Here is a 26414-nt window from a genome sequence, read left to right as displayed (position 1 = left end):
ACTAATCAGCGAAATTTATCTAATCTAAATATCTAAATATTTAATCCATCGAAACAAACCTTGTATAACCTCAAAAAATCTCCTTCCTATATACAGAATTCTTTCGAAAATACGACTCTACGAATCTTAGGTTGGCAGCCACGATTTATTCAGAAACGCACGATTAAGTAATACGTTTGTTTCTGAACCGTTTACGTAAGAACGAAGAGAGAGAGAGAGAGAAAAGGTGCGCAATTCATGTGACTCCATGTTGCGCATGCGTGTAGCAGCATTGTACGAGACATACCGATGTCGAGTGCAAGAGGAAGAAAGAGATAGCGGTTTTCGGCTCGGTTTTCCTCGATTTTGTCAAGGTCGCAGGTATCGGTCGTCGCATGAGTGCATTTTGCATGCGACGCAAAGCAGACGTGTAGGATGCACCGTTATTCGCCCTGAGACGCTGATCCAGCGATAGCTATACGTATAAATGCACAAGTTGATCTCTCTGCCGGCTTACAGATCGTTTGCCATCCTCTCGAGCGATGTTTGTAACTGGCGATGTTACTTCGAGTAGATAACACGTGTACAATTATACATTGTAGATCGCCTGCATATGTTTATACACATACAAATGCAACCTAAATACAGAGACATATATGTTTCACATTCTAAATATTGCAATGAATATTTTAGATGCTTCGTGTATTTTCCTGTATTGCGTGCAACTTATATATTTTTCTATATTTAAATCTCCCATAAATACACGATTATTCGTTTTGTTATGAGTTGCGTGGAGAATAAAAGAAGAACAGGGGATACCAAATTTAGTGATTTTATAGTATATAGGGTATTTTGTTGCTAGCAACTGGAGTTATAGGAACCTCATATTTTAATCATATTGAGAAGATATAACGTGTACAGTTATGTGTTATAGATCACGTATGAAGGATAAGAGGTAAATAGGAAATATATATATTATAAGCAATATAACAAATAGTATTCAAGGCTAAGGAGGTTAAAGAAGCTAAAGCCAAGAAATCAAAGAGTCTAGAGATCAGTTCCTGATGAACAGTTTGAAGAACCTAGAACTAGCAAAGATCGTGGCTCTTACAAAGTCACGAATTCGACATTGGTCGGGGGGAGGGGGGATAGAGAAACATCTATAAAACTAGATAGAAGAACGGATCAACCGATGATCCATAGATAGACGCATCGATCATCGATCCTTATCCAAGCATATCGCACTTTTATTATGTGTGTCGGTGATTCTAGGGCCGATGATCGTTGCAGAGGATCTTGGATACGCGATTCTCTCGTCCTTGATTGAAAATCCATGTAAGAAATGTAGAAAAATTGAGCCGGTTAATGGAACATGTTCCAGGGAGCTTCGAGTTGGATAGAGTTGCTTGTTGGTCAGTACTGGACGTGATTCGATAGAGAAATAATATCACGTACAATAGCGTTGGAAAAAGTTTGACGCGTCTAGGGAGGAATGCGGATGAGCCTAGGGAAAATTTTCATAACTCTGCATTAGGATAAATAGAACTTTAATTTGGAAAGATAAAAATTGTAATACGAAATGAAAGGTTCGTTAAAAAGCGATTTCGTATTTCCTTTTGAATTTTAAAACAGATTCCCCCCTTTCCAATATTGTATTACTAAATTCCTTAAAACCTCCGCCATAGTTAAAATGCTACCGCAGCTAGCTTCTCATTGGCGTGGTAAAAATCAGATTACTGATAAATAAATAATAAATCAAGAATTAATTAGTAAAGATCTTTGCCAATAATTATCCTTGCACTGTAAGAATATCAAAGACACCTAGCAAGGAGTAAATTCTAGTGGATATTTTGTATGAAAAAAATTAATAACATGTAAATTTCCTTCTCGAGATCTATATAATTGTATATATGCCTATATATTCTATCAATGTTGCGTAGACCAATTAAATAATAATTGTATTTATTTGATTCCAAAATATAGATTCTAAGAAGTTTAGATATACATGAATATAGAGAATCTTGGAAAGAGAGAATCATTCTCAAAATTGAAAACAAAAACTTCCAATCACACAAAGACACACACACAGAACGATTTAATATTTAAGAATTGAAGATTTATTATAGAAGATATCGAAAGTATCAGAGGATATCAATAAAGGAAGAGGTAGAAATTAGGTGAACCGAAACGTAATAGTGAGAAGGAAGCCGGGTTGAAAATAGCTGGCGATTGTGTAACTGTAAAACGCAAGCCGCAAGAGTTCAGCTTTTTTTTTTTTCTTGGTCTGATCGTCTTGACGAAGTCTAGTCTCCTAGAAAGGATACGCTGTTGACTGGTTCAATACTTTCCACGTTAGGATTACATTTCTTAGCTATAGGCATACCAAAGTCCGTTTTACAGTCCTCTTCTTTCCTACCCTTCTACATAACCTCACAAAAAGACTATCCTTCGATTCTTCGACCACTTAATCTCTTTTCTTCTGTTATACTGATTTTGTATCTGGAATAAGTATGTATTTATTATATAAGATACATATGAGGTAATGTCGTTCGGAATATTTATTACCTTGCTAATGTCTTTTTTTGTCTTGAATTCCATTTATAAAACTATGTTGAGATTATGAATCTTTATGAATATAACCCATTTCGTGAACATAACCTAACCCAAGTGCAATTTATAAATATTCTACTAGACAGTATTTTACTAGACTGCGCATGTTTCTGAACATAACCTAGCCCAAATAAATTCTATAAATATTACAAGTATTTTACTTCAAATATTTTATACACTTTCTCATTTGTGTATCTGTGAGTTCCCCTCAAAGATAAATTATCGATATCAAAATGAAGAGACTTTAATTTCATTTTCTCACATGCCCATTAAAGATATTTCCATTAAAACCAACGATAGTTTATCACTGCATGGAAAGTTTGTAACAACGTTGAGCTCCTCTATTGTCCAATACCATATCGTCGTTATCTTTGTGAAATAAAAATCACACCGCTATTCATTTCACGTCGAACGTCTCGAGATAAGCGATAACGTTACACGTTATATGCACTTGTGTCCCCTATTGTTTTGACATTGTTGTGTCAAGCCTCTTCTCTAATCGTCTATCATTACATACTAGGTAGCGTTTTATTTTACAAATTTGTAATTGCTCGGATAAGCATCAAGTGAGTATGGACTATTCTTAAAACGGAACTCTCGACACGTGCAATTTCCTTCACTGAAGAATAAAACCAGAGACTAGTCTGAGAATTTACATACCGTGTACTCTTATAGTTGTACAACGTTGTGTTTTTAGAATAATGTTAGGTATAACTTTACAGTGGTAACATCGGTGACACAATGACATTATCATGATTTTTTCTAGATTCTATTGTAGTGTGTTACGTGTATACCAAGTGGTCGATTTTTGACGCTTATTTCACCAATTTTCAAACTCGATTTTCTCTTAAACTAAGACTTAAACGAGAAAACTTTATTCCATATTTTGTTCTTATTTTGTTGATAGAGCGCCTCGTGCCTGCTTGTACGTGTTATTCTATCTCACCCTGTATAATTAGTAAATATAACTACTATACAACTGATAATATATATGATTAATATATATGTATATGCATAACACTACAGCGTTTGTCTTCAATTTATTTCAATTGTACGAGTTGCTGCAGCCACATTGAAACTCTCACAGCGAGGATTACAATGTATCTCTGATTACTATTCACGACGTCGGTTATCATACATTTTTTCTGCGAGTTGCCTCTTCTCATTCGGTGAAACGAACAAATACAATAAAGATGAAACTATTACCAGCCGCGAGTAGATTTATTGCTCGAGATTGCATCTGCCTGTGCGACGTTTGAACAATAATTAAGCGGTTTTTTAAGGTCGTCACTAGCGAAAATGATTGATAACAATGTTAGATAGAAGAAATTATAGTGCTTTGTCTTCTCAACTTTTGCAATCCTCTCGCATGTTGCCATTAACATGGTGTATTAATATAGAAATGTTTTGTAAAAGTCACATTATGCAACAGTGTCTTAAAAAGAAGATGTACAATTATTTCAAATAAGATTTAAAGGCTTACAGGCTGGCTAAATTTTCTTATGGTAAGGTTTACACAAAGATCACGCTAGAAAGCTATAGTAAGTTTATTTTTCTTGACTTCCTGACTTTTATGTCACTTGGCGGCTAAGAAAGTAGTTTATCATGAGATAAATTATTTATAGAAATATGTCTTATACGTAAACGGCTCGTTAGAAAATAATTCTTGCACAATATTTAAGTCAAAATGTAAGAACGTAACCAACTATAGACCTTTCTTTGATGAGCAACCAGGATTTTGATTATAGAGGATTAAAAAGTAATAAAAAGTTTGGTACACCACACGCATAGTTGATTTCTCTTGAAGTTAGCAATGATATTCCAAGCCTGGATGCATGAGATCATAGATACATGATGATTCTGAGATATGAACTCTTATGAATTCTAATATTGCTTCATCAAATTTAATTGTCTTCTGCAGTAATGTTTGGAGAAATTTAAATACTTGGGAAATTACTGATTAGGCATCATAATCCTCTAGCCTGAGGTCATATCGCTTCCTGTGGAGGCTTCTTGCTCTGGAAACTGTGGGAAAGAGCATCCCTGAGAAACGTCTCCTACAAAGAACTAAGTATTCACCTTCAAGCTTACTTTTCTCCAATATACTTTCGACAATCATACTTATGATTAATTAAGAAATTGTTGTAAATTTTTATCACATAGATTACTCCTAGAAACATGAAACAGAGTTCGTTACTTTTTATTTCAAACGAATAACAATATCAAATAGTTATTCCCAATAAAATAGCAAGTAAATTTATTTGAAGACAAAATTGCCTGCAAATCAATTCTAGAATCTTGAAAAATAAATTATTTCACTATAATTCTTATCCTATGAAAATGTTCAATTACAATGAAACAATTTATGAATCGAAATATAATAAAAGATATTTGCTTTTGTAATTGCAATATTTTCCTGTAATCGGAGAAGTTCATTTTATTTTGATAATACTCAATTCTGATACGAAATCATAAAAAAGATCATTACGACCAATTTGAGAACAATTTTTGAGTGATATGAGTGTGGTTTTATCTGCTGAACAGAATTTCTCTTCCACGCTTTGGGCCCAGGGTCCATCGTCAGTTCTGCTGAAAGAGAAGTGTCCGAATTTAAATCAGAGAGGCGTTCATTAAAATTCAGAGGAGATCAGGCCGGATGGCCGTCTCGTTAACTCGTTTCTCTCCTCCATCTTTCTTTCTTTTCCTTTCATTTTTCTTTTTCTTTTTTTTTTTTTTTCTGGATCGTGAATAATATTCTTTTCTGCTCCCCTGCAGTGACCTTAAATTCTCGTTGCATATTTTCTCGTTTCATCGGGTGTAGGGAAATCGAATGTGAATCCTGCAGCTTTGTAATTGGGACGAGTTTCTCCCCGGGCGAACCGGAAGTTGCTGCGTCATTGGATTCAGATATTCTGTTCGACTTAACCTATACGAACGATTTCTTTCTTCAACGATCATTTTCCTTTACGTAGTGCGAATATTGTAACGTAAGCAGAAGTGAACATAACCTTAAAATTCTGATTCTAATCTCCATTTAGGTTAAGGTGTGTTGAGAAAAATATGAATTTTCGTAAGTATCATAATTGTAGAAATTCAACGAAATTCTTCAAAGTTATGGTGACAATGAGATATATAGTTTTATTAATCTTGTAAAGATTAGGTAAGAACATTTATCTCAAAGTAAAATATATAAAAGTTGGATTATAGATGGAAAAACGCCTGGTATTTTTAAACTTCCCGCCAATCTTTGTCTGCTTAACCTTATTATTAATCACCATAGCGCCGAAGTTATTGAAGTGTGTAAGTTGGTCGAAGATTTCTAATATTTCAAACTTTTAAATAGATTTCGACCTAGAAACACGGAGAAATGGAAATATAGTTTTATGACACTGTGGCTAGAAATCAAAGAATATCGTCACTAGAAGGCCAAAAAATGTTGCGTCTAGAAAATGGAAAAAATATTGTTGAAAGAAATACAGAATGTCGAGTTGTGCATAGGATTAAAAAGAACGAAGTCCGATATTTTTCAACGCCGTGAAACAAATTACTAAGATAGTGATTAAAAATCTTCGCACAAAAAAGCTTAATTACACGCTTATCGGCAAAACGGTATACTGAATTTTATTCATCCGGCGAATGATACGCAATAAAATTAATTCGCAATCAGAGAAAGAAAATCTCGTCTGAAACAGCTTTCGTTGCGCCAATTTGCATCGCTTCTACAGCCTGTCTCATTCAGCTAATCGATCCTTAATAGTATAGCGACGCTGCGCATGGTTAGGGAAAAACGGCAAAAGCTGGTTTATCCCGAGTAACCCTATACGCTAGCTTTCGTGTTATCGCTTTCTCGAGAAAAAACAGGTGAAAAAAAAAGAAGCTGTACGGCTGCGTATAAACACAACAGGGATGGCCTCTGTGACGTTGGTTGGTCTTGTTAAGAGCAGCTTTTAGCTTGTTCAATCGAGCTGAAACTCGGTATCGTTTCATAGAAACCGGGCGAAATTGAGAGACGTTTTATACAAGTTTCTTGTGCCAACCATGAAATACTGATATTGCGTGGAAAAGGAAATACTAGTTGTATAACGTGTGGGTAGATATTTGTTGGATCTTTAATATTATTTTTCGATTAGGATGTTTTACTAGTACTAATTTACGAGGAAGAAGATCGTGTTACTTATTAATATAAATTTAGCGTTACAGTTATTGCAGGAAGATAACGTAAATGGTAGGAAACTGCAAGGTAAACATCAAAAATAGTATCTGCAATATTATTAGATATATTTCTCCGCTGTTCCATCTATGCAGCTATGCTTCTGAATGGCTTAATTATCCATCATGTAATTTCCAAACGGAGAGCCCTCAATTTTTATTTCATTATCATAATAATATACAGTAGAGTTTCCCTTATTAGAATTAACAGGCAGATAAAATTAATATATAATGTACAATGGAATCGTCGAATTATAGAATAATTACAATATTTCTTACATGAAATTTTATTTATTTAAATACAGATTAAAATTAATCGACAGATTCTTTAAATATTTATTGACCGCGTACCTTTTTGGCTGGCAAGTCGCGTAACTTTTTCAATGCAAGTAACTGCACAAAGTTACCTTCTTTTTCTACCTTTCTTTTTGTACCTCGAACCATGGAAACCGTTTCTCGAATGCCACGAATGCTTCGGCACGACAAGGCACCTCGCCATTACCACTTTCGTTTGCTCTTTCCACTTGTATAAAATCGTCGTTATCGCAATGGAATTATCTCGTTACATCGGTATATTTGAGGTTCTTCTATCGTCGTCGGTATATAAGGAATCTACGCGGTTCCGATAATTTTCGATATCGTTCTTTTGTTTTTTCATGTCTCTGAGTAGTGTAGTTTCTGCCACATCGTGTATATTTGCTAATTCCATTGCACTTACAACATCTTGGACGTTTTTTAATCATAGTTTGTTTTCATAGTCAGAACATCAGTTCTGTCATATACATATACATATGCATATGTATTTAGCTATAGAAATGTCTAAACATTGAAATACGCGTAGATATGTACTGATAGTACTTTGGATATTAAGTTTCACTTTTTTTATTTTGTTTTGAGTTTCGTACTAGATGCTTCTAATGGGAATTCACTCAGCCGAATAAAGGAAAAAAAACACGGTGTATGAACACCGATACAATATTTATCTACGTCTTCGAAGCGGAAAGAGTCGTTCGTTATTGGAAGATATTATGTTCGAATAACAAAGCGCTCGGATGTCAGCACTAACCTTACCAGAGCTGGTCAAATGACCGGTTTCAAAATTTCATTTAGAATTCTACATTTATCGTTATTTCTTTTAACTTGAACTTCGTTTAACTTTAAATAAATTAATTAATAAAACTAATTTCATTAAAATTCTTACATTATCCGATTAATCAGTTTCTCAATTTCTCAAATATAAGAATTTACATAAGGTTAGGTAAAGAAAAGAGATAGCAATGAGCATAGAATTTTCAAGTATTCGAACAATGAATGTAACTGCGGTATCTAGCGAATCTAACGTAAAGTCTCGTTTCCACGAAGACCAAACATTCTCAAACGTCTTCTCGCTACCATCCTCGACACAAAACCTCTGGTTCCCCATTTCCATTTGCATCCAGATTACTTTTTAGGCCTCGCTGTCCCCTGTTCGACCCACCTGGCCAACAATTATGGTTTTCTCCGAAATTTTCGACCGGTAGCGTAGTATTGGTGGCGCGAGGGGACGCGGCCGCTCACGTTTATCGAAAGTAACCACGTCGAGAGCGGCGATCAACGTTCCCCGGCGGGGACTTTCGGATGATCGCCGACTGAGGGCCGATCCGCAAGAAGCGGTCCGGCGAGATCACGCGTGGATCGGTTCTCGCCGTGGAAAAACTGGTCCCCTCGGTGGACACGTCGTTTCTTCTCGTGCAGCGGTCATACTTTCGTTGTTGCTGGGTCGACTTGAAATTTAGCCTCCCGTCGGAATGTTGAGTGTGGCTCTGGCGAACGACTTTTTACGTTTTATGAGAGAATACTCATAGAAAGGCTGGCTAATTTGTTAGTACGTTCGCTGCCACGCGAATTTCTATGTGCTTCGTGCTGGCAGTCGCGGTACAATCTTTGTAAAATATTATGCCGCGTTTACATCGACACCCATGAGACAAATTCTTTAATCGTGTTATTCGGACTATTATTTTAATCGGCAAAAAAAAAAAAAAAAAAAAAGTAGTAAAGTTTGGCATCGTTTGGAAACTTTCAACGCGACAGTACGATACAAAATTCCACTCCCAACGTGCTAATTGTAATTAAATTTGTAATAGTAATTGCAATTTGTAAAATTAATATTGTAATTAGAAAATTTCACTAAAGTGGCTTCAAAGATCTTTACAATCTGCGTTGATAAAAATAAAATTTGTAATATTATCAAGTTTATTAATTGTAGATTATTTTATATCATAATTTAAATATTATAGTTTATAATTTGAAATTGAAATTTCAGGAAAGAAAATGAAAACTTTTTTAATGGGTTTAATAGAACTGTGCAGCATGTTTAAATAAAAATGTTCTACAACGTACGAATGCAATCGTTAATTGGCTTTTTTCAAGTACGTATTTATGGAGAAGTAAGTTCTGGGAAACCAAGCGTCATTCGTCGGTTTCACGTTACTTTCTCCCTCCAGCTCGCGCAGGAAAGTAAAAATGGAGAGCGACGTCGCCTTTCCTTCCCTCGGGGAACCGACTTTCCGTAGGGTGGCCTTAATGGCGGCTAATAGGCATGACTTTCTTAAACCGGGCAGCAGCCGGTCAAAAATTATGTCCAGCCATCTACCATCCAACACACCACTTCGTCTTCGGTCCAAAGAAACATTGTTGCATCGCTTTCCAACATTTTTCATCGCGTCAGTCGCCGAATCAATCCTTCTCGCGGTCATTATAGCCAACTGTCTGTTGGTATTCCAAGGTATATCCCTCCTTGAACTTCTGACTCGCCTTTCCAATATACAACACTTTCTGAAATTAGAAATTTCTTCCAATATGTAGTATTTTTTAGTTTTTGTCCATGTGTATTGGTTATTTAAATTACACTTTTCGGACAACCTAATTGGATTACTTTTCAAATCTTATCACAGTTGAAAATACTATAGAACAGGTTCCTAACCTGTGTTACCGAGAATGGTCTTATGGTTAGGTTAGAAACCTTTTAAGGTTAGGTTTGAAAACTCTTAAGGTTAGGTTAGAGTTTCTTCTAATATAATTCTTCTAATTTCTGTCGAGATATACAGACTGTTTCAATTTTTCACGTTCCAAACATTGTTCGTAGTTTCTATAAGCAGAAATGAGAAAATTTTGTTGTATAAAAATTCCTCGAAAGTTTTCTTTATCTTATTATATCGGCCTGTTGAAAATAGGCCTTAACGTGAACTTGAAACAAATTGCTTTTCACTTCTTATTATATTCTTGAAGTGTTGCAGAGAATTTTGGTAGTATTGGTTCGTAAACCGTGTTATTGAGAATAGGCTAAAGAATTTTTAAAGTTTGGAATATTCGAAAGAAGTTTGGAAAGATCTGGAATCTTGAAAGGAATTTTTCAAGACCTTTGGCACAAGCTGAAAGCAATTATCTGACAATAATTTAATGTATAAATAGGCAAGCTATTGGACTTGACAAGTTTCATTCTGGCTTTAATTGGAAATTTGAAAGAGCGATTAAATCATCGAGAATTGTTGGGATATCGTTAAAGCGTAGAGAAGAAACGCAGGAGGAAGATTTATCAGATGAGAACCCACAAATCTATAGTTGTACCATCCGAGCTCGATAAATTTACAACTCTCGACTAACCCTAAAACGATTTCAATAACTAATCTCAACAAAGCTAATAAAAGTCACGAAAGCAAGAGTAACGGATCTATAAATCTATTCTCCGATTAACTGTACAGTCTCTCGAACAAACAGCGTAATAAAAAGTGCGAGTAATAATAGAATTACTTCGGCTACCAGCGTCAACGATCATATTTTTATGATTGGAAAGCACGATGGAAGCAAAAGTGTCGTTTTCACGCTTGCGAACAATTTCTCATAGGTTGTGCCGCATTAATTTATGTCCAGACTAATAATCACTGGCTTGCTGGTATAGACTGGTGTGTCGAGGTCAGGGTCACGTTTATCGTACAAGGGGAAAGCGGGGAAAAAGAAACTGTTTGATCGCCATATTCAGTCGAGGAGAAACTTCTCTTCGGTCAGAAGAAAAGCTGTTTGGGACGTGAATCGTAGGGTGAAAAAAGTTGAAAGAAAGTTAGCCTCTGTCTGCGAGGTAGGTAGAAGCTGTAAGCTCTAACGAGACTCGACTTATCTTCAATTTTCACCAACTGCGAACCAGACAGAGACACATCCAGTTATACCAGTTTTAGTTACATGAGATGAAGTTTAACGCGCCTGTATTTTACCAAACACTATTTAAATGTCCTAATAAAATTTCTGTAAGTAGAGAAGATTATGAACTGGTCGTAAAACCATTGCTGGTTTCAAGTTCATTAAATTATTAGGAATCACATCTTGATGCAGATACTGAAAGAATTACAGACTTTTCATGGGCAAGTCCGTAGGTGGAAAAATTAAGAAATTTTGCTTTCTCAATGTATAATGTCTCATGTGCTAATAGGAATACCGTGAACTCTGGTACATCCCAAAATTGCCTCTGTATAAAACAACGTAGGTTGGAACATGGTGGAACATGTGGACACTAAGTGTCCCCAATGAGTCTTGCATCGCTGACAAACTATTGCAACATGTTGAGAAAACTGTTCGTACAAAAAGGTCTATGATCTGCATGTGACATGCTAATCACTTGGAACGCTGTTTCTATAAATAAATACTGTTGCTTATAAATTGCTGCATAAGAGGGAGCTTAACGTTATACCATTCTATGCATAAACATTAAGCTTTTATACGAGGTGTTAATATTCAATGGATTTTATCACGACCATGAGAAATCTTAGGTGTTGTTTGTCTCGACAAGATAATGTATATAAAGGGAGCAGTGGATCAAGGTGAACACTGGTATCAAGGCGAATTCTCAAGTGTGGATGAGGCTACGTACGCCTTCACGGCCTCTGATAAGGCAATTATTTTCGTTCGACGACTGGTGACACACTTTTGCCAGCCGATCATCCTGAAATCTCGCTCTTTTTCCACGCTGACTTTCGTGAAACTTTCTCGAGGAGATCCGATGCATTTTTATGAGCCGTGCCGCTGCTCAGGATTCAATGATCGTCGCCGAGTGAGTCTGAAGTTCCTGATATGGCCAGCAGGAGTAAGTACCCGGTTTTCTTGCGAGCCATTTTTTTTAATGACAACATCCGTCATGAATAATTGGTCCATCCTTCACCTGTCTTCTCTCCAGTCGATTTCTACTCCCATAAGATATATTATCCCATAATTTCACGCCTTTGTTAGGGTAAAGGTACATTGCTACAGCTTTACCATTTCAACCAATTTACTGATTAGCTAATTAAGTAGCGTTATTGGTTATTAAGGTCTAGAGAACTAGTAATAGTTCAGTGACTGCTACACTGTGTCACTGTTACATTGGCAGTAAGTTAAAGTATCAGTTCATAGTGTAGTACATGTACTTCCTGGCTTTTAATTCCCTTAGAAACTGAATTACATCGTGAAATGGGTTGATCAGTGGCCTTAATTAGGGACGAGCTTATGTGTATGTATAAAGACTTGTTTTTCTTGTTCTTTTTCTTCTTCTTCAAAGACTTGTAATTCTAGTTTTAAGCATATTATACAACATAGTCACTAATGATATTAGTGCAATTGTGTAAGATGATCCGGAAGATGAAGCTTGCGATTAGAAATATATTATACGCATTCTGTAAAATCTATCGCTTTCAAATTTATTTCAAATTTCTAGTAACAAAAGTAATAATATTAATTAAATTGTACAAGCGAGGCCGAAGAATCGACAGCCAAGAAAATACAAGAATTTCTATTAAAAATACCTAAACTCGAGAGTGTGGTAACCTAACCTATACTGTGTAGTAACCGGCTGTTGGAGATAAACAGCTACGATTAAATCACGTGTACGTTGTTATCCCTGGACAGATCGATTTGTATTCAGGCTGATCTTAATGGGTGAGCAACGTCGCCCGTTAATGAATCCTGGCTAACCAACGAAAATTTTGATTAATCGAACGACAAAGGATGACGGATGCGTACGCGAAAATTCTACACGGCCCCTCTCTGTTGTAGCGTTGTTTTTAACGTCGATCAATAATTCAGCAAGAGTTGTTCAAAAGGATGGAGCGAAGATGCGCGCGCATGCGATACCACGCGCGAGACACAAAACGTCCATCGAAACCACTTTGTTGAATATTCCAGCCGGTTGGTTGTTACTCTTCAACGAGCACCGAGGAGGAGCCTCTTTGCTCACGCGATTTTGCGTGCTTCAGAAATCCTGTCCTCGAGGATCTCGAGGCTGGTTATTACACATATCGGATTACCAAACTGATCAAGATTCCACTTTTCGTATAAATTTCGTAACTTTATTATCTGGATACACGGTAAACGTTCAACTTTTGAAACAAGCAACTGATTTACTGCCATAAGTTTACTTTTAAGCGAACGACATTGATAACATTCTGGAATGAATGTTTAAAATACAAATAGAAGATTGGAAATCTTGTACAACTATAAAGTAAACGAATTTCTTAATCTTACAGCGTTTCTCTATTTTTCTATTTGTCCAGTGAAGCGACATTTTGTCGCATTCTTTTTCTTTTCGAAAGTTATCCTTAGGTTGTTAAATTTAGCTGCTGTACGAGTGCTTCTTACATCGAGTGTATATTATGTAGATGTTAGAAGTTCCATTTAGTGTTTGATGAAAAGTAACTAGCGTAGGGAGAAAGTAACTAGGATCTAGTGAGTATCACAGTATCTCACGCAACGTAGTCACGTTTCACATGTTCTAAGGAAACATCCGATTAGTATGACCCGGTTCCAACCGATCCACGGCCTTCTCGGCTTACTTACCTTTGCTCCCCGTGCTAGAATCGATACCATCGTCCTATAAGCGCGATGAAACGCTGGTGGAAAGGTCCTTGAATGTGAACAACCTGGGATGTCGGATGACAACGACCTTGCTACTCTGACATATCCTCGTGACATCCTTTTCGCGGTGCTCGTTTTCCTGCCGCGAGTTTCGATCTGACCTTAAAACACGCGTTACATGGAAACACGGCTTTAATTAAGCTAGTCCGTGCGCGTCTCGAGACTTTTTTTTCTTATGTTGGAGATATCGACATTCCAGGATGGACGATCTAAATACAGTCAAAAACGTTTCACCACGCGTCACAGGTGACCCTGTTCGACATATTAAGCGCCGTTTTCAAATATGGCCACTGGTTCTCACGTACTTATCTCTTTGTTAATCGTAAGTGGCAGCCCTGAGACGCTGGATAGATGCTGGCTAAGCGATTTCTAATTGCACGACTGCCGCTGCATAATACATGGTTTAGAAAATGGTAGATGGTTATCTCGAGAGTTGGCTTAAAGCGAATCCATATTTAAGAGTGCTTAGTTTCGTTAGAACAATTTTAGGAATTAGGTTAGGTCTAGGTTTAACCCCTTGAGGAGATGCTGTGGTTTGGAAGGCCATACTTTGGTATTCTTTTCTAAGATAACCATACAACTTTTTTCTATTGCTTTCCTGCATACGTGTTTATTAATGTTTACAAAATATTCACGATTTTTTTCAAACGATAACGATCAAAATTACTCGAGTTATACGTCATTGTGCGTATCCCCTTTAAAAACATGTGTCCTACAGGCTGACACTTTACCTGCAAAAATTGTGGACATTCTCTGGACAATAATAAACATAGGTGCAAAAAATTGATACAGGAAAGTCTTATGGTTCCGTTGGACAAAATTCCAAAACGTACGCGAATACTCGAAAGAAGGGATTTCGTGTATTTCGGGATGATCGTAAATTAGAAACAAAATCTGAGGTTTAAGGGCTAAGTTTTGCAATTTTCTTGGAATAAAGCTTAAGTTTATTAGCATAGGGACGATTCAAGGCTACAGAGCGCTTGCGAAGCTAAGTAATAGCCATGTAGAGTCGCAGGTGAGTAGCCTGGAATCTCCGATGGCAACGACCTTGCCAGTCCGCGACGTGTCCTCGCGTTATCCTCTCTCGCCGCGGCATCCTGTTTACATCCCGGTTCACCTGACGGTAAATCGACTTCTCTTTTTCTTTTGCTCGTTCCACGGGGATTATTAATGCACGCGTGTCGAGTTCGTTCCGCTTGTTGCACGCAAGCGCGTCCCGCGCGCTTCCCCCACTCCTCTTCCCACCCATCCCTACTCCTCGCTCCACTACAGATTTACTAGTCTAGTGGAAAACATTCGGTGCTCTATTTGCTGCGTTGAAAAAGAAAAACGATTTCTGCGTGGAATGCTGCACTTTTTAGTGCTTCCAGTGATGAGTAATCGTTGAACATATAATTATTATGGTGTTGGGGATAACACGTATGTTTTATACGATCCTCGCTAGTGTTAATGGTACTATAATCGTTTCCTAAAATGAGAATTCCCCCAAGAGAAATTTAATTAATCTATGTCTGTAGAGTTTTTTGCCATGATCTTCGGTTTTGAAAGGTAATTTTGGATTTAAGTGAATGGCGAAAGGTAGAAAAGTCGGAATTTCACTTTTTCATTTCAATCATTTATTGTGGCAAAAAAAAAAAAAAACGAAATAACGTTAAATTAATTAAAATGAAAGACATATGAAAATAATACGTAATTTAGAAGAGGAATAAACTTTTACTATCTAGTGAACTATCTCCCGCTATCTAGGGAATTTTAGAAAGGATAATAGTTACTTTTCAAGATAAAAGCGACACATAGCAGTCACACAGGGAATTGTGAAAATTGAAAGATCACAGAGTCTATAAAATTCCTGTGAATAATTATTTATAAATCAATGATTGCAACTAGTAGTTGTAGGAACCGAAGAGAATCGTAGAAAAGGCGAAGATGTTAGGGAGTGAAGCTAGCGGTCCATTGGGAGCAATTGGTTACATAAAGAAGCCCGGTCCCGTTCCACGGAGCTGAGAAGAGAAATTGAATCGTAAGGTCGTTCCGTGACGCGTTCAGCTCGTAGCTAACGCTCCGCAGACACGTAACACGTCGCGCGTAGAATAATGTAAGACGTAACGATCGTCCGTAGGCTCGTACAGTAACACACCGCGCACAGGATGAAACACGATCCTGTCAGGTGAGCAGTGTGCCCCGTACACGTTCCCTGGCGTGACCTTATACACTTCGCGGAGCGATCTTCTCTTCCGCGAAGAAAGCTCGGAGATCCCGTACACGTGGCCATCTCTACCGGGTGTCTTCAACCGTTCGGATCACCTCAATCATCTCAAATCTCTTGCACAGGCAAAGTCACGTTGTTAGTGAAATTTTACAAATTACAAGTTACGAGTTGCCAATACCAATGCATCGTTTTATGTAACAGAAACAAATCTGCCATCTACAATTTCAGCTTCATTTATTCCGAATAATTTTAAGCTTTTAATTTCACCGAATTTACGTATACGAATGTGAAATTTGCTTGTGTCTAGATTGTGTAAGTAAATGGCTATAATTAGGATAAGAAGTTGGAGATCTGAAGATCAAGAAATTAATATCAACGATGGGCATATCGATTATGACTGTTGGGATCAGGTTCCTTCTATAATCACTGACCTACCTAATCCTTATTGTTAGAACCAGGTCTATACCTAATCCTGTACTTAGGTAGCAATGAACACATCGTATTGAGATTATCCTACGAGTTTCTCACGAAGCTCTAAACTGCAATTGTTTAGGATCCCAAAATTAATCGTGTAAAGAAACAAATGAATTTATTTATCAGAAGAAGGTAGCACAAATAATAGCAAATTCCAAGGTGAGTTGAAGAAAAATGAACATTTCCCTCTGCATTTCAACGCATAAAATTCCCCACCTGGCATCAATATCTCGTATCCCATATTATATGTAGAAGTAAAAAGTTACCAGATTAGGTTATTCACCCTTGATAAGAGTTAGAGTCCATCAGAGAGAATTTCTAAAAATTGACTGAATTCCTAAGTCATCGCTGACGATCACCGTAATTATTGCACGATCTGTATCGATTGCCCCAGTTGAATCGTGATCCTCCTCAGGGGAGTTCAACGTCGCCGTGACGGTCAATTACGTTGACCAGAGTGGTTCCGCGGATCGTTAAAGTCTTCCTTGAATTCCCCGGCCGAACGATCGCATGAATGACCGCTCCTGCTCGATTCAGCAGAACCTAGGCTGCAATTAACTCGCCAGAGAAGAAAGAATCGATACACCGGTCTTTCCTTATACCGTAGCCGAGAATGCTAGACCGAGCAGGAAGATCAATCACGTCTTGAACAGTTCCTTTTTTTCCTCCTCTGACACTGTTCAAAGTCCGCTGTACCTGTCCGCCAATGGATGTTATTAAAAAGAAGAAACGTTTATTTAAATTATCATTTGTGTAAGATGGTGGTAAATGTTCTCTCTTTTTCAAGTTGGAAACGTAGAAAAATGTAGGTTGAAGGATTAGAACGAGGATAGGTGTAACTCTGACGAGACACCTTGACAATGATCACGCGTGTCAGCGTCATCGTTATTTCTTCCGAAGAAAATCTGGCATGTCCAGATGGCAAAAAATAGTCACACGTGCTCATTGGGTGACGAGGGACATTCTCCTTCCTTCGCGTAATCCTCTTTGGTCTCGCTGAGCGTGACACGAATGGATATGAGATCACTTCCTACTGTGAAGTGAATTCATGCGTGCCTCCAGTCACTTCTGAAGGATTTTTTCAATCTGTCCTCAAATACAGAATTTATTAGGGCTTCTCCTTTGCTCTGATATGGGATGTAGAAATATTCCTTTTGATCAATGTATGTAGCTTTGAGCTAATTTGTTTGGGACAATGTACTTTCTTTGATGTGTATCTCTACTATAGAATTACTGTAGAATTCAAGTCTAGGACTATTAGATTTGTCAGGGTTGCTACATTGCCCTAGTTTGGAACATAGGAATATTCCTTTGAAGGATTAGTGTATTTAGGTTTTATCTAGTTTGTTTGGGTCAATGTCCTTCTTTTGATTGCTAGGGATTATTATCTACATTAAAATGAATTCATCAGGGTTTTCAATCATTCTTAAAGGATTTTTTAAATCTAGCTCGTAGAATTCAACTCGTAGAACTCAACTACAGAATTTTTTTGAGCCTCCATTTTGTTCTAACATAAAATCTAGAACCATTAGCTCAGTACGAATTTGATAGTTCAATGTACTTTGTCTCGTTGGCAATAGCTTACTATTATATATAGCATGTATTCATAGAAGCTTCCAAAAAAGCATATTAATCACACGAAGAATGTTGCAACGTAATTTCCAAGGATAAAAGAAATGGCAATTTTTTGCGTGCGAAGAAAGGGAGACAGCTAGATACTGTTACGTGATACGTTTCACTGTTGGTAACACCGGTGTGCGTGCGCACACGTATCTGCATACAAGCGTAGCGAAACATTGAAACGAGCCTGGAGAGATCGGAGATTGCATTCCTGGCAAGGGCGTTCGCAGGTTATGTTCCCCTGGAAGGAACTGAGAAAAGGAAAGAAAGGGGCACGCCTGAAGGTCTCTTTGGTCTTGTTCTCATGAGACGACCTGGCGTTTTTCCGTACCATCTTCGCGCTTGCTCTCACTTTTTAATCCCTTATACATCTGCGATACTTGAAATATTTCAAATTGTTTTTAAAAATTCTAGGGACTTTTTTTTAATACATTCAGTTAGCATTGACGCATATGTTGCGTCCACTTGATTATTCCAAATTTAAATTTAATATAAATAAAATATAAAATAAATGTAATGTAATTAAATTACTTCAATTAAGATTATATTTTGGTTTTTAATTTTAAAATAATAGTTCATGCAAGTATTTTTATACCTTCTTTTAGTTTGTATATTTAAAGAATCGTAACTAAATTGGTTTTAAAACTACTGTAAAAATGCCTACAAAGATAAATGTTAAATTTTATCTCTGGAATGTTTATGCTGTTTCATTGCCTACATTTTTTATTTCTCAGAATGAAATTATTGACTGTAAATCATAGCGTAATGGCAATTAGAATACGTAATAAATGAATAGTAGTTTGCAAGTTGTTTGCAAACAGGTAGCGCACTTAGTTTTTTCTGATATTAATTACATATTAATAACTCGTTGTTGTGTCGTTATGTTATCTTGTTGTTTTAAACGTTTCCTTCGTTTTGCATCTTCATGCATAAAAATTCATGATTCACGTTCGATCTTCGACGAAGGTTCTTCCTGGAATGTAAAACTCGGGAAAAAGTTTCCAATTCAAATAGTTTTTCCCTATAGAAAACGATCTACGCAAGCATTCGTCGAATCGAATGATCTTCCCCTTTTCGAAATCAAAAGATTTCTAACGTGAATCATAAACTTCTGGGATTTACGAGGATACACGTTCTATAAGAATTTTTATTGCTGTGTGTCATCCACCATTCACCTCTCTTGCATTTTACTTTTACTAAATTCCTACGTTCTTCGCGTTAGTTTCGTAATTATCGAAAAGTTACTAGAATGTTACTAAATCTATTGCCGACACTTGGTGAAATTTGTGGTCAAAAGAAGAAAGTCAAGGCGATTGTATTACTCAACGTAAATCGAAAATTTAGAACGAAGAAGAAACAATTTTTTATTTGGAATCTCTTCGTAGAAAGCAAATTTTCGAATTCGATTTTCTCGATAACCTAACATTTTTTATTCTTTATTTTCGTCTTATTTTGCGCCATAGAGTCTCTCCCTCCCCTGATGTTATTTGCATCACGAATTTAGGTGCACAGCGCACGATGACAATTTTTGTCCGACATTTTGGCCATGGAAAATTACGCGAGTGTAGAAAATATATAACAGGAGAATTGAAACAGAGTTTAGAAACTAGATCTATTTGTATGCTAAGGTAAACACGAGTTACAAAATGGTATGTCGGCAGGTGGAATAAATTATCCCTCTCCGCGACCCTGATCGTGCGCAAATAATACTATAGATCAGTTTACGTCACTGGAACGACAATTACTGTTGTTTAAGGATGCAACATGCGCAGAACAGGTGATGACATTCGTGGGCGACCTTCTCCTAGACTCGCTCCTGGGATACATTCTTCATATTCCCCTGGAAATATTCTATGACATCCGCTATATCATTTAGAACTCGTGGCTGAACCATTATCAGCCATAAAGTAGCTAGAATCTTCAAAAGTTAGTGATTTAGTAATATTAGAGGAAAAAAAAAAAAAACACTGAGGAATATAATTCACTTTAGACGTTAATACAGAGATTGAAATATTAATTTCAGACGATATAAATTTTAACCCTTCTTTTTGGCTTAATTGAAATATTACTGGCTACAGACTTAAATCATTATCAAATATGAATAATTTATTAAGTAGTATCAGACACTACTCAGGCATTACTTAGCAAGAAATATTTCTCTCGAACGATTTGAATGGCATCCATAGGCGACCTTCCGACGAGACCCAAACTGGGGACAAAATGAACGGAAGGAAAAAGGAAGGCGGTGGCATTGCAAGGCTGCTGGCCGGGTTTTGCAATCACGTTGTGATGCAATCGGACCCCGGAGTCTCGTCGCGACACTGAAACGAATCCACCTGCGTGTTCAGTGAGAGACAGCCTTGCCTCCGGTTTATTTCGTGTTTTCGAACAGTGCTCCAACGATTATCGTTATAGGGAAGATTGCGGTTTCCTCGTGATGAGATCGCGTTACCTTCTTCTCCTCGCTTTTTTTTCTTTTCTTTATCTACGCTGCCAACCGAAACATAGATGCTCGGGGAATGGTTTAACGTCCTGTGGATTCACGGTACATGCGTTTCTTTGTTCTTGTTCAGTTTCTTAGTCCTTTTACCGTGACTGTATACGTGCTAACGTGTGCAAGCTTTCGTGTGCGTGCGTTTCATAGGAGAAAATAGGAACGCACAGAAGCACATAGTGTAACCGATATAGATCATGCTGGACTAAAGTGTTTTTTAAGAAGACGTTGAAATTTGCTCGTCCTAAATCTCGTGTGAATTGGTGTAGAAATATTAATTAACTATATCTGGTAGTGACTTGATCGTATGTATATTTTATTATAACTTGTGTAACAGTAGAACTGTATTTACTGGTAGAACATCGCACGACCAGGTTAAGCATATTCTTGGTAATTAAATGCAATTATGCGAACGTTTAATTCCCATTTTATGGATGAAAAATGATAGGTAGTGGAGAGAACCGGTGTATCTCTGTTACGTGAAACGTTTGATCCCGGATGAATTCAAATAAGCGCAGTTCCAGTGAAAAGCAAAGAGTCAGATGAAAAAAAAAACTTATCATCAGTTTATGACGATAAAATTCACTGAGATCTAGTTTGATGGAATAGTAACTCATAAATATAGCTTAGAAAGTCATAAACGTGGAATGTCTGCACGTGTGAGAATTCAGTTGGTTTTTGTTGTTACAAAACTATTTACGACGTTGTTTAAAACCATGATTATCTAATCTATAGAAGTTCGCGTTTGTTTTACCAATCTTGGGACAAATTGTTCATAGACTGTACCTTGGTCGTGTTCTTCATAGTTATCGCGTATACCCAGTAATTATGATACAAATAGTGGAATTTTCCAATTGTTGAGCACCACTTTGCAAATCTGTAGAGAGACCATTTTTGGCGAACCAGTACGTGAGTAAGTACTACCAGTTTAGCCAGTTATGATCATTAAGCGTTGTTATATTTTAATCGACGAGAGAGCTTTGTACACCGCTCGACGTGGACCGTCATGGCGAGGCTGTGAGAGACAATAGTATTAGCAACTTTCTCTTCTGCATGTGATGACAATCGGCCGGATATCGACCACATGCTCATGCACATTGTGTATAGTATTTACTGTAGCATAGTATTAGTATACATATATCGCAGCGATATGATATTGAAAGAACGTTCGTCCAAAAAGTTATCGTCTTACAAATAATCGTGATATTTCCCAAGACACGAAATTCCAGAAAGTAATTCACTAGGCACTCGTATACGGCGAAATCAAGAAATGGAGGACGCGTTAACCGAACCGGATAATTGCAGTATCGTGTTTCGTTGCCGATATTGGATTTATCTGGCGATAGGCGCGGTGTCCGTTACGAACAAAAAATATCTCCATTTCAAGAGTTTATTTATTTTTCCAGGTGTCGATAATCCGACTGGCTCGTTTAAACAATGGTATTTTTAACTTGATAAGTGTATTAGTCATCGACGCGTCTTCGAGTGGATCAAACTTAGCCGGATTAGTACGATGACGAAATTCGATTAGTCATCGATTTGAATTAATTACAATTATTATCGTTTATGTACAGACCTTTATGTTTTATATTTTTTTATATTTTCCTCAACGAAGCGTTAATTTTCTACATATAATTTTTATCGGATATTTATACTTTCTTTTATTTTATACTGTTAAGATATGTATAGTTTTCTGTGCTGGACTGGGTTAAATATTAAATATTAAATATTAATTAAATAAATATTATAAATAACATTAAAAATATTAAATATTAATTAAATAAAAATTAGAGATACTTGTATATGAATATCAGTGTGTGGATGAATGTGTGTATAAGCGTTAGAGGGCGTCCAGGCCTTAGTTGGCACAAAAGACGATTGGCAGTAGTTTAGAAGCATCTGGAAGAGTCGGTTAACAGTCGAGTATAGAAGAATATAGTGTATCGATGAATATATGAGAAATCGTCCATGAAATAAATATATTATTATTTTAATATTAATCCTCAGTATAAATTCAGTGTTTCTGTAACATTATTTCGGCTCCAAAGATCCACAATTTTTAACATGTACATTTGAATTTCGTGCAGACGCATAAAAATCTTACCAGCCCTTTCATTCCCTTTCGTCGAGCGAAAGATTCCACGAGGACTTCCGCATTCGTAATTTCCCTGCGAGTCTCAGCGAGTCTCAGCGAGCTCGCCGGTCCACCAAGGAAAGTTGTTTATAGCCATTCCCCTTCTTATTTCCCCTCTTCCACCGACCGTCCAACACACAACCCGTATCATTGAGCTCGCGTGAATTCTAATCGGTTTTTACGTAATATCAAGCAGGGCTGCGTGCAAGGAATGCATCGTTGCGCTTCTTCTTCCACGGTTGAAAGGCTTCGCCGGTTCCTGTCGATGCAACCTGGCGCACGGTGCTCGTAAATCAGCCTGTTTTTAGTCATGCTATCGTTAGCCAGGCTAGTTCTTACTCCCTGTCTTTAAGACATTAGGCATTGGGACAAGAAACTTGCCTGATGAACCTGCAGCAAACTTGCTCGTTGGCGTGGTTTCGTGAAAGGAGATTCTAGGTTTATATCAAGGTCCAGGCTAGATCTTGTGCTACAGTCTAAACAGCCAGAGTTGGCGTTGCGGTGGTGAGGATCTCGTCAACATCGTCTAATTGTTATGAATTTAGGTAGCTTATCACAGGGAAAAATAAGGACTCAGTCAAGATCATGTGGTCCAATTATGATGAATCTGCGTGGAACGATACAGGACGTAGTACATTAAGAAGGTCATCTTCCTATCTACATATGCCGAGGAAGCCGAGTAGCAAGGATTTCGTCAAGATCATTTGATCTAGTTGTCATGAATTTAGGTAGCTTATCATAGGGAAAGTAGGCTGATTCAATCAAATCTAATGGTAGGGACTTAGCCAAGATCATGATGAATTTGCGTAGAATGATATAGGCTGAAGTAGATTACGAAGATCATCTTGCTAGCCACATTTGCTAAGGAAGTCTAATTGTAAGGATTCTGTCAAGATAATCTTCCTAGTCACATATGCCGAGGAAATCGAGTAGCAAGGATTTTGTCAAGATCATTTGGTTTAATTATAATGAATTTACGTAGATTACGACAGAGAAAAGTAGGCTGATCTAATTAAATCTAATGGCAAGGACTTGGCGAAGAGATCGTTTGCTCTAATTATGATGAATCTGCGTAGAATGATACAGGCTGAAGTAGATTACGAAGATCATCTTGCTAGCCACATCTGCTGAGGAAATCTAGTAGCAAGGATTTTGTCAAGATCATTTGGTTTAATTATGACGAATTTGGTTGTATTAGATCAACAGAGGAAAAAACTATAATACATTAAGAAGACCATCTTTCTAGTCACACTTGTAGATCTGTGGTGCAGTAGGTTCATATATCAACTCTGGCTGTGCCTACTTTGGTCTGCTTTGTTCCACAAATTAGCCCTAGCTTTGTATACGTGAGGTGATTAGGCGGTTGGCATGTTACGATTCACGCTTGATGTCTGAATGATCAGTGTTTCATTGCTGGTTTCCTAGGTCCTCAGAGATATTACTGGCGTCAGCAATTTTGGCTGTTTTAAAAAATTCCCTTTGCATTAGAAATATTATTTGTGTCAGTGTATTGCGAAACTGCCACTATTAGCAACAATTTTTGCCCATCCTTCGGAACGCTGCTAACTTATCATTCTGTTCTTTTTCTCTGTTGCAGGTAAGTCGAGTCCTGAAGTATAAAGTACACCCTGTCCAAACCGGTAAAGCTTCTACTATAATGATCAGTATCTGGTATGAGGATATAACGATAAGTATGTAATATAACGATAATGAAACAGAGCAAACTATCAGGTGGACGCTTGAAGATCAGTTTGTAGTCTAAGCATCTGTGTGTCTGCGTATTACCGAGTCATGATACGAAAAATTTCACTGTACTCGCGATTCGACGTATTTCCTGATTTTACTGCACTTTTTGCGTGCCATGCTATCGTTATGCAACGATCTTTCAGTCGACGAACGAAAGTCGTGGGAGTGGAGAAGTGCGATATAGATTAGTTTGCGAGCCAGTCGAGTCCACTTTCTCGCACCGAAGAAAGCTACCGGCATAGATAAGAGGCTTATGGAGGCCATTGATCGAGCCAAAATTAATTGTCGGCCCGGTACAGCCTACAGTCTCTGTCCTGGATGCTTGAGAGATGCTCGTAGAGAACACTGTAAGTGGGAAAATTGAAAGAGATTGACCCTTTACTGGGAAATGTACTGCATACCAATGAGAATACTATAGTATAGAATTTAAATGTAATTTCCCTTTCTAAATAGTTAGTGATAATGCTAGAAGTTGGTGTTCTTTCGTCCAGTCGCGGGGAGACGCGATCGCGTTGAGGCGCGTCAACGGGAGTCGTAAATTCCCGTTACGATTATACGAATCGACACCGCGAGCAGGGCGTTCCCCTTATTTCTGTTAGGATAATAGGGGTGGTTGTGGTTGAATAACTGTAGTCTACAGTTATATAACAGAAGTATATTTACACCAGATTACAACACGTAGACCGTATACAGAAAATCTTGGAGGTCGTCGGACAGTACAATTGTTGACCCGAGGGTGGATAGCGTTAGCGCGTTGAATGCCGAGAACGTGTTAGAATAGTAGACGCGACTGCCCGATGAGCGAAAGACCAGTCTGAGGAGTGTAAGAGCAGTGACTTGACTCTCCGAGTAGTAGAAGAGAAGTGATTGACCCATCTCGTACTATTTAGGAGGAAAGCTCGATGTGGGTGTACCCTTTCTGAACTAAGGACGCGGATTCGTTGTTCACACTTTTCGGTAGAAGAGTGGGGGTAACGATCCGCGATGCCCATTGGTTATAGCCAATGTTAATAAACAAAATACGAGGAGAAAGTCTCCTGCAGATATGGCTCATGGGTGTCCTTGTTCTTGAGAAAAACCAGCTGTTTCGCGGGGCACATCTGTTTTCTCCGTAATTAGCAAGAGTGTGCAATAAACCCAAGGACCGTTCAAAGGACCATCCATAAACCGAAAATACTTGTGCGAATAGAAGTTAAGCCGAGAAGATTCGGTTTATGGTGGTTCCTTGGGTTTCTTGCGGGTCAGTGTAACGAGGGGTAGGCCTTGGCGGCCAGACCGAAAGGGACGTCGCACGGACCATCTCGCGCGACGTAACAATTGGTGTCACAACGTCAAATGGAGAAAGATGTAAGTATCAATTAGATACTGGATAATTGTATTTTTGGCTTTCGTCTGTGCCATCTATCTGAATCTAAACGAACGAGACATTCAGTTTTCCTTACAATTAAAGATGCCACAGGTATCTTTCTACAGATACACTTACCTCTTTCATAAATTTGGACTACGTTAAGGCACGAGGCTTTTTCTCCCTGAGAAAGTTGTTTCTTGGTGCTTGCAGTGTTCTCTACAAACAGTCTTCAACCATGAGACTCACAGCTTGAAAGTCTTGGGTATCTTCTGAGTGCAGAACTCTGAAGTTTCCTACAATCTGATAATACGTTGGTTTTATAAGAGAACATAAAGCGTTAAAGTTAGCCAAGTTGAGAGTTATTGGGAGTTTGCTAAAGAAATAGCTAGTATAGTTAATGGTCGTTATATGATCACTGCCGTAGACGACCAAGGACCTTTGCACATTGCTGCATATGATATTATACAACATGAGTTTTCAAGGTAAGCCTGACTGTCAGGAGCATTACTGAACTTGACTGGTTCTAATAGTTAATCTATATTTGGATTAGATATAATTGAAGCCTTAAGAAGGAAGTATCACGATTAGAATCATCAAGTACTCTTGGCAAGATTAATTACTACTCGAGGACAGGAAAGGATAATTGTCGAACGATGATAGACTCTGAAAAATGGAT

The 26414-nt window shown here is 37.6% G+C and overlaps 1 protein-coding gene and 1 long non-coding RNA gene across 7 annotated transcripts in view; one reads left to right on the top strand and one right to left on the bottom strand.

The window, feature by feature from the left end:
* LOC132914717 (protein cordon-bleu) overlaps positions 1-26414 on the top strand; it is a 95975-nt gene that overhangs the window by 29968 nt on the left and 39593 nt on the right. The window contains exon 1 of one of the 6 annotated variants that reach the window (XM_060974057.1): positions 20356-20561. The exons of the other annotated variants lie outside the window; for them this stretch is intronic. The gene's annotated coding sequence lies outside the window, so the exon portion shown is untranslated. Of the gene's footprint in view, positions 1-20355; positions 20562-26414 lie in introns of those variants that run through there. 6 annotated transcript variants of the gene reach the window in all.
* LOC132914421 (uncharacterized) lies at positions 12470-14137 on the bottom strand. Its single transcript, XR_009659584.1, has 3 exons — positions 13636-14137; positions 13324-13570; positions 12470-13244 (listed from the first exon to the last, which is right to left on the bottom strand). It is a non-coding gene; the product is annotated as an uncharacterized LOC132914421 (long non-coding RNA).

Source organism: Bombus pascuorum, chromosome 15, assembly GCF_905332965.1.
Source record: "Bombus pascuorum chromosome 15, iyBomPasc1.1, whole genome shotgun sequence".
NCBI lineage: Eukaryota > Metazoa > Arthropoda > Insecta > Hymenoptera > Apidae > Bombus > Bombus pascuorum.
This window is presented reverse-complemented; position numbering and strand designations above follow the sequence as displayed.